The sequence below is a fragment of the Cynara cardunculus genome, assembly GCF_001531365.2.
Source record: "Cynara cardunculus var. scolymus isolate 2C chromosome LG 5, CcrdV1, whole genome shotgun sequence".
Lineage (NCBI taxonomy): Eukaryota > Viridiplantae > Streptophyta > Magnoliopsida > Asterales > Asteraceae > Cynara > Cynara cardunculus.
In genome coordinates, this window is record NC_037532.1 from 16,258,345 (window position 1) to 16,268,741 (window position 10,397).

A 10,397-nucleotide genomic window follows, 5' to 3' on the forward strand; every position below is an offset into this window, starting at 1 on the left:
TGACTGATAAAGATACCTTTATCTGACTATTTGATCTGGAGACCTAAAAAGAAGGTTAGTTCTCCCATCATTCTCATATGATATTCTTTCTTCATGCGATCAGCGAACCGAAAACACAAAGAGGGATTAGTGGAACCAAATATAATATCATCGACATAAATTTGGACTAGAATGATGTGACTTTAACTTTCCTAAGAAATAAGGTCTGGTCAATCTTTCCATGAACAAATTTCTCAGAGATGAGAAATGAGAAAAGAGTATCATACCAGGCATGAGGAGCCTGTTTTAACCCATAAAGAGCCTTATCCAAATGATAGACATGGTTTGGACACTTAGGGTCAAGAAACCCTGGAGGTTGTTCAACATAAACTTTCTCTTGAAGTTTTCCATTTAGGAAAGCACTCTTTACATCCATTAGGTAGACTTTAAAGTCTCTATGGGCAGCAAAGGCTAGAAAGATTCGAATTGCTTCGAGTCTAGCCCCTGGTGCGAAGGTTTCGTCATAGTCGATCACTTCTTCTTGTCTATAAGCCTGAGCAACAAGTCGAGACTTGTTATGGGTTACCACACCTTCTTCATCCAACTTGTTGCGATAGACCCACTTGGTGACTATCATTGTTTTGTTAAAAGGACATGGAACAAGGTACCAGACTTTGTTTCTATCAAACTCAATGAGCTCTTAATGCATGGCAAGGACCCAACTAGGGTCTGAGATAGCATCATTGATTTTCTTGGGTTCAACCAAGGAAAGAAAGCTGACAAAGAGACAGATATTACTTAGACCGCGACGAGTCTTGATACCTGCATCTGGATCACCAAGAATTTGATAAATTGGATGGTCTTTAGTCCATCGCTGAGCTGGTAGAGGATTATCATCTGAGTATGTAAGTTCAGAAACAAAAGATGAGGCTTCAGATGCAGTGTCTTTAGCAATAGGAACAATTGCTAAAGGAGCTTCAGATTCAGTGATTGAAATAGGTTCGGATACTAAAGGCATTTCATTCACTGATTGATCAGTGTTTGATGTAGAAGGAGGAATACAGCTAATGGGCATGGCAGCGATCTCTGAAGAAGATGCATTGGAGTGACTAGCTGTAACTGGAATGATAAATGGATCGTCTTCAGCCTCAAGGGCTTCAGTATTGAGAGGAACACTGAAGGAAGCTTCGGGTTGTCCATAGTGAGAAAACATCCAGGTTTCTAATTCATCATCATCATTTAAGATGGGTTTTGAATTAGTTGACTGAGATTCATCAAAGGTGACATGGATAGTTTCTTCTATCGTTTGTCTTCGTTTGTTGAATACTCTAAAGGCTTTGGATATTGAAGAATATCCAAGAAAGATTCCTTCATCAGCTTTGGGATCGAACTTTCCAAGTTGGTCACGGTTGTTAAGAATATAACAAGTGCAACCAAAGATGTGTAGAAAGCTAATAGAAGGCTTTCTTCCATGAAAAAGTTCATAAGCTGTCTTCTTGAACCTCTTTACGATCAGAGACTGATTTTAAGTGAAACAAGCAGTGTTGACAGCTTCAGCTTATAATTGAGTAGGGAGATGGGATTCGCTGAGCATTGGTCGAGCAGCCTCTATGATTGTTCGATTTCTCCTTTCAGCGACCCCATTTTCCTAAGGAGTTCTTGCTGAAGAAAAGTTGTGAAAAATTCCATTGTCCTCAAAGAAGTTATCTATAGTACTGTTTTTGAATTCACTACCATGGTCACTTCTAATATATTGTACTTTGATGTTGTTAAGTACTTCTATTTTCTTGATGAGTGAAATGATATCTTCAGGTGCTTTATCTTTGGATCTGAGAAAGAAGACCCAAGTGTACCTCGAGTACTCATCAACAATGATGAGTGTAAACTTCTTTCCAGCGATAGATTGCACGTTGACTGGACCAAAGAGATCCATGTGCAGTAGCTGAAGAGGCACAGTCACTGAAGAGATTTGCTTTGACTTAAAGCTAGCTCTTGTGTGTTTTCCTTTTTCACATGCTGAGCAAAGAGATTCATTTGCAAAGGAGTGTTGAGAAAGACCAGTGACAAGATCATTTCTAGACAACTCACTGAGTATCTTGAAGTTAAGATGAGAGAGCGGTTCATGCCATAGGCAGTTGATGTATGATGAAGCTTTAGAGAAGAAACAGTTGTTCTTAGTGGTAGTAGTATTCATATTGATGATATATACATTCTTTAGGTGAGAACCGATTAAGGCAACCTTATCATCTTTGTCCTAAACACAAGATGAATTCTTGGAGAATTTTACTGTGTAGTCTTTGTCACATAGTTGACTGATGCTCAGAAGGTTGTGCTTCAGTCCTTCAACATTGTAACTCGCTTGAACGTGGTTACACCATTGGTTAATAACGAAAACCTCTGGTATATTCTTTTCTGTTACCTCCAAAGGTCACGGAAGATCCTCTTTCTTCCTTGTAATTGATTAGCAGAGATTTGTCTCCAGTCATATGCCTTGAGCATCCACTATCGAGATACCATATGCCTTTGACATCCTGCACAAGGGAACAATTTAAAAATGCTATTGGTACCCAGCTATTGGGGTCCAGCACTGTTAGAGGCAACATCCACTAATGCTGAAGAGTCAACGTCAGTAGATGGCATCAGTAAACCTGAAGAAGTTTTAGTGGAAAGAGGAACAACCTCTGAATAGTACAAAAACCTATTCATGAATGCAACGTGGTAGGGTTAGAACGCGTGTCAAGCCTTAAGGGGAAAGGCTTGTCCTTTGCTACAGTGAATAGTACAAAAACCTATTCATGAGCAGACATCCTTTCATAAAGTTGGTGGGTAATAAAGTCAACTAATCGGCTCTATACCGTACTAACGTTTAGAAAAGGTATGGGTTTGTCCTTTGTGTGTATAAGGACAGGACAACAACAATCGTGCTCAACAAGCTTCTTTTGATCGTTGAATGCTGGAATAACCTGGAGGTCTCTTCAGTATTCCTGAGGCCTGGGCAGTCTTCACACATATGTAGACAGACTTGTAATCACTGAATACCGCTTCAGATCACGTACTCGCCAGTCTCTAATCTTCAGTTTTAGTCTTCGACTTTCGTCGAAGGTTCTTTGGTGTGAGTGTTGTCTTCTTGAAGTATCACTATCGTTGATTGGATTTACAATACAAGTTCTTCAGCGATCACTGAACAGACTCAGTGTTGATCGCTGGAACTGAAAAAACAGAAGCATAAATACTTCCCATAGGGTAAAAGAGATTATCATCAAATCACTGAGAGAGAGGATCAACAATTTTACAAATTCCTTTCATAAAAAGAAGAGGATTTTAAAGAGGATATTGAGAAACAAATTGTTGGCAAGAGTAGTTAAAATCATTTGACATGACACATAAAGTTTTGGATCTAGATGAGTGAAAACATCCTAAACCAAGTTATGATTATTTGTCATTTGGAAACCAGCTAATGAAAAAATTGATTCCATTTTTTACAATCACTTTTTCATTTTATTTATTTATAACTTTGATAAGTTTAGCTCTTTCTTGGTTCAAGACTTTACAAAAAAGTTTAGGATTATTAAGCTCATCTATTTTATGTCTCTAAAGTTATCATAGCAACCTTAAAGTTCAAGAGTAAAAGATCTAATTCTATGATCAACTAGATTCTTTTAAAAAAGCATTACACATATCCACATAAAGATGCTCATGAGATTTATCATCATAAGATTTTGAAGGATGAGGGAAATTAAGTGCCTTACTGTGTGACTCGAAACTTCTAGATATGGTTCAAAAGTGAAGGCATCAGTAGTAGCATCAAAACGGCTTGACAGAATCAGATAACTCAATAAGTTAAAGCCCTCATGTACATATGTGCTTTTTCACCTTCTTCATTACTGGAGGGTGAAGTAAAAGAATCCACCCAGTCAAGTTCTTTGACCATCAATCTTTTTTATACTTTAGGTGAGAAGATTTAGGAGATATGAAAGATTTTAAGGAAGGAGGATATAAAATCATTATCTTGGGAAGTAGAAGTCATTGTTGATCATGTTTATGAGATTAAACAAACTGCTTTGATACTACTTGTTAGTCCCAGACGGGTTAAGGACTTATACTACAAGTGTTTTTAGAATGGGAGGCTGAATACAAACATAACAAAGTTTCACTTTTTAATCATGTATGCTTTATAAAAACAAAGGATTACATATTTGTTGTTAAAGCTAGGAAAGTAAGACCTGATCCTAAACAATCTAACTAGTTGACAAATTTGCTCATAGAGAAATACCGAAAGAATAGAAAAATATACTCTTTCATATCTGAAGAACTCAAATAGTCATCCAAGGTTAAGGCTCCAATTTGCAAGAATTCGCATATAAAAATTATTCAAAGGGACAAGTTGCATATGATCCAAAAACCATCTTTTATAGCAGTCCATGCATTTAATGCAATATCCACACATGTCTTTATATGATTTGTTGATCCATGTACCCTTATACTTTTCATATCAGCCATTTGACATGATGTAGACATTTATTACTTCAACCCATCGTTTTGTATGCATAGTGAATAATAATGAAATATGATACTAATAAAATAATACTTTCGAACATATTTTGTCTGACATGTTGAGCATGTTCCCATACTAAGACATGAGTTGGAAACTTGGACCCTAAGTTTTCTCATCAAATCATCATCTATGCTTTCGCATACAGAGTGAACAGTAAAGTAAGTAAATAGTACTTACTTTGTCTGACATGTTGAACATGTTCCCACACTAGGATTGGAGTTGGAAATTGGACTTGGTCCTTAAGTCTTCACTTCAAATCGATTTGCCAGATAGTATTTGTAAAACTATATGACTTATTTGTCCTTTGATCTTCTACCGGCTAGATGATTAATTCAATCCGTTTTGGTGTCTATCTAACTTCAATTCAACTTCGATTTGTTGAAGGCATTTTTCTTGACGAGGTAACTGATTACAAAATAGAACTCAAGAATTATTACAATGGAAATCCTATTTGAAGGATGATCGAGTATCCGAATTACAAGGTGTATTTAAGATATATACCAAAATCATATTCTTCTCAATTTTTGAATCCTAGACTATCAAATCTAGTACAAAATTGGATTATCTGACATTTTGGATCCTCTTGTATTTTGGATAGTAGACAACAACTTAAAATCCTAAAACGTTCTACGTGTTTGGTCTGATGTTATCATCAAATTCAAAGAATTGAGTCCAACATCATACTTCATTCATCCCAAAATAAATGTCTACATTGGAAAAAAGCATGCACTTTTAGGAATATATAATTATTACACTTCTAATTACCAGAAAAACAATTTACTATTAATTATAGAGAGTTAAATTTTCTCTTGCTCATACTCAAGGGCAAAATTGAAAAATAGACAATTACTTTTGAAAGTGAACATTTATTTGGAGACAAAATTAAAATAGTAATACAAACAATTATTTTGAGATGATGAAGTAATAAAATTTACTTTTGAAAAAACATATTTGTCAAAAAAGACGCCGATTTTTATCTATGATAAATGACTGTTAAGCTTTACTAAAATGATTATTTGTGAAACTACAAACTTTTAAACAAGACTTTTAAATTTCCAAGCCAAAGTATTCTTATCTTCAAAATTTAAAACTTTAAACATTAAAATATCCAACTGTCGCCACCACAACGGCCACTTTCATTATCTATACTACCTTATTAACCAAATTTGATAAATGTCTTAAAAGTCTTAAAGTGTTAATATTAGAGTCTTAAATTATAAGTTTAATATATATATATATATATATATATATATAGGGTTGGGTTCACGTGAGACCAGCCTGACGTCTGGTTATGTTCTTTTCATGTGGGATTGAAGTAAAAGATGTTTTTGGATATGGCCTTTTAAGTTTTGAAGTTCAATATGTTCTGTTTTCATTTTGTGTTGTCCTTTTCTTTCTTTTCCCTCAATTTTGATAGATTTTGCTTGAGATTTGAACAATAATATTCTTATTTATAGAGTAAAATTGTGGGATTTTGAGTAAAGGATTAGAGTTGTGAAAACATGTTTGGACATGTCTTTATTGGTGATGCAGTTTATCTGGCTGAGTTTGATTATATATAATATATTCTCATTTCATGTAAATCTTCAATTGATGGTTTTGTGTAGTTTTGTGTAGTTTTCTATCGATTCATACTCTTGCTAACTATAAGTTTTATGTGGTTTTGTGTAGTTTCTCGACTCATACTCTTCCTATCAATTTGAGCTATCGATTTTGCTATCGATTTAAGGTATCAATTTCTTTTTTCGATTTGTTAATGGAATCGCTAATTTCTCCTGGATACACTAATTTTTTATATTGGTAACCTACTTACATTGTTAGGGTGGAGATTGGCAAGAGGAGGTACCATGGACACCTTCACCCTTCCTTAAATCGATTTAGTGTTGTTATAATGCCTTTGTTTGTTATATTCTTTCAACAGTTGGATTTTGGTTCTTTTTTACCTAAAAAATCAATTTCTTAGTTTGTCTCTGCTGGTCGATTTCATTGGTGTTTTCTAAGCTTGACAAATTTTGAATATTTGATTTGTATATGTTCGGTCGGTTCTTAAGGGTCGACTGAATCCCGCTCCCTCACAAACACCTTCATGGAACATGTCTACTTTTTAATTTTGTTGATGAGTGTGGTTCAATTGGTTTCGTTTCATTTTGGAATCGAGAGGTAATGTGAAGTACATGTTAAACAAAAATACTCCAGCATCCTCCCTATTCAAACATTTTAGAAGATGAAAAAGGGTCTTCTTATGAATTGCTAATGCTTAATCCAATATTTAGGGGTTGTTCTCCTTATTCTCTTTCCCATCGATGGCAAAACCCAAAACTGATACCAATCATCTCCTTTCCACAAGTACCACCAAACCCCACCAATTTTTACCCTTCAATGGAACTCAAAACAGTTTTATGATATAAGGCAGGCATTTACTGATTCATTTTCATTTTTTATTTCTAGGTCAATTATCCGAGTTATTTATGGATAAGATGATGAAATGATTAAAGTTTTACCTGTACAAATACGGTGAACAAAAACTCATTCGGAGAACCCTATCTTTCTCCGTCTTTAAATCGACAAGGTTAGTCAAGTTCTTTTTGTTTTATGTGTTGGTTAGGAAGATCTTGGGAAACTACCAAAATAGACAGAGAGATTGACTAGAATCTAACATGGGTTTTTGTCCCAAGAGGAAAAAAGGCTTCAGAGATGTGAAAGCTCAGAGGTGGTTGGCAATGGTGACGTTGAGGTATTCTTGATGATAAAAGAAATCATTTTTAATATGTTTTGATTCCATCTTCAGGTTATATGTTAAATGTGCTCCCCTTTTTTTGACACGTGAATTGTGTTTCTGAATTTGAATACATATTTATTTTTCAAGTGTGGCATGGTTTTTCCACCATCTACATCAATTGTAAATTGGAAGATTTTCTATATTCTTTATAGAATGTTTCACGTTTAAGGATCCTGTAATGCTCTATTCATATGCCTATAAATCATTATATTATTCAATGAAGAAAATGTATTTTTCTCTTTAAACACCAGTTTTGATTTAAATAAGTTTGCATTAAAGCAACTCACATGTGGTTAAGGAGTGAATAACAATAATAGATGTATGGGCAAAAGAAAGAGAATGTAACAGATGCCTATATTCACGTCCGTAAAGGTGTACATGATAACAACTCGAATATCAATCACAGGTAGGAACCAAAGAATAAGAGCTTTTAGTTGCTTATTGTGACCTGTGTTTATTTGATACATGACCAACAAGGAGGAATTTTAGACTTTGTTTTTGCAACAATTCACAAAAGTGCTCCATATAACAAGCAACATCTCTTATGGATATGGTGTAAAGTAAGTTTGCCTAAAAAACTTTATTAAAGTACATCATTATAAGTGTGCCAAGGCAAAAAAAGAAAAAGAAACAAGCTAAATTACATATCATATCAGAAAATGTAAACTAACCTGCTTGTAGCTACCTTTATTGCCAGGGATGAAAAGAATAGGAACCCTACTAATTTGACATGCAATAGGTGTTTTAATATTTATCTAGATACATATGTAATACATTTAGGAAAAATTTAAATTATAAAAATATTATGCCAAGGTATTATATTTTTGCTCGTATCCAAGTTAAAGTGATGTCCCTGTTAAACAGGTTAAGCAGTGTCGGTGGGTTCTTTTGGGTATACACATCCATGGAAGTCTTCATCAACTGCTGACAAGTATCAGCTTGGATTTTTGCTCTATGCTTTCGCCTTCGATCTCACCAATATTTTTGTCTTTACTCCCATGAACATTGAGGTAACCAACTCTTAACTTCCATGATTATACGTAATATTACTATCATCATCTCAGTATATTATGTTGTAGCTAAAGCCATTTGTATTCCAAATTCAAGTTGTTGGTCCCTTGAGGATCTACAAGATAAGTAAAACAGTTTGTAGAAGGGGGGATGAATACAAACACAATATTTTCAAATTTAAAATATATATTGATAGAGAAGATCAAAACAAATTTTACAAGACTGTTTGCGAAAAGATAAGGTAAGAAAACCTATCTAAACAATCTTTGGTTACACATAGAATCTTAGCAAATGAGAAAAGAAATGCTGTAAAGAAAAGTTCTTTTACTCAAGCTAGAATGCTCAAAGTAAGAATTAGGTTATGAGAGTGAGTTGTGCGCACTCTGCATGGAGAAGAAACACTTCTATTTATACCCAATGCATTAAATGTTCATTTAATACAATATGGTAGGGTTAGAGTGCGTGTCAAGCCTTAAGAGGAAGGCTTGTCCTTTGTTACAGTGAATAGTACAAAAAGAACTATTCATGAGCAGACATCCTTACCTAAAGTTGGTGGGCAATAGAGTCGACTAGTCGGCTCCGTACCGTACTAACTATTAGAAAAGGTATGGTTTTGTCCTTTGTGTGCATAAGAACAAGACAACAACAATCGTGCTAAGCAAGCTTCCTTTGATCGTTGAATGCTGGAATAACCTGGAGGTCTCTTTAGTATTCATTGAGGCTTGAGCAGTCTTCACACGTATGTAGACAAGCTTGTAATCACTGAGTACCGCTTCAGATCACATATTCGCCAGTCTCTATTCTTCAATTTCAATCTTCGACATTAGCTGAAGGTTCTTTGGTGTGAGTGTTGTCTTCTTGAAGTATCGCTGTCTCTGATTGAATTACAATACAAGTTCTTCAGCGATCACTGAACAAGCTCAGTGATGATCGTTGGAACTGAAAAGACAGAAACATAAATACCACATATAAGTGAAAGGGGATTATCATCAAATCACTGAGAGAGAGAGGATCAACAATCTCACTGTTAAAACCCAGATCTGACAATAGAACAATTTAATAAGGAAATTCAAGAGAAACTTGTAGAAGAAAAAGATGAAATAGAATTCGACGGCGCTTTCTTTATTGAATTGAAAATTACAAACTCTCAAGAACCCTAATCGACTCTCATGAGATGTATCTGAATCTATGTGTTTACAATAAATTTTCTGTTTGTTCTTATATATATTTTTCTCTACCTGAAACACTACTTATATAGGCAGAAATCCATGATAATCTGAATAAGATAAGCATTATCCAAAATAGGATTAGCCTTATCCAGAATAGGATTATGAAGATTGTCGTTTGAAGGACTAGAGGATAGACCGACCAGAGAGGCTTTGGTCCTCCAGAGACTCTAGTCAATACAACCAGAGGCTCTGGTCCTGCTTACAGAGGCTCTGGTGTCTCTTACAGAGGCTTTGGTTCAGGTGTCTTCACAGAGCCTGTGGTTCTTCTCACAGAGGCTCTGGTTCTTCTTACAGAGGCTTTGGTCATCCATACTTGGTCAATTTAGCAAGAGGCTGGTCTTCTTCCAGACTTAGACGTTTTGGCACAACAGCATCTTCAAATGTTCCATTCTTAGCCCCGATTGCTTAATAAAATTTTTTGAGATAATTATTAGGATCAATTTGATGCTAACAATCTCCCCCAAAGTTTTATGAAGCAAGCATCTTCATGAAGTCTTCAGGTCTTCTCCTCTCTGCTTTCTTGATTAAAGCTTTAGTGTGCTTTGTATGGATGGAATTTTCAAGCTCCCCCCTGAATGTAGCTCTTTGTTCTTCATTTTTCAACTCTTAGATCAAATTAGATTCAATGTGAATGCAGCACCACTCATTGAACAAGATGCAGCTTTAATCTGCCCACAATCCAGCACATTCTTTGAAGCACAGAATAGCCACTCACCCCAAAAGTAGCAAATTCATCCAAAAAGGGATAGATAAATGTGTGAATTACTTGACAAAACAATGCAAATAGTCTTATGACAAAGAAACTTTCATTGAACCGCAAGTTGAGTAGGAATTCAGCTTTAGA

General features: G+C 35.1%; 1 pseudogene; it reads left to right on the plus strand.

The window, feature by feature from the left end:
• Nucleotides 1-7,630: 7,630 nt before the first annotated feature.
• Nucleotides 7,631-10,397, plus strand: part of LOC112512861 — a 16,440-nt pseudogene continuing 13,673 nt past the window's right edge.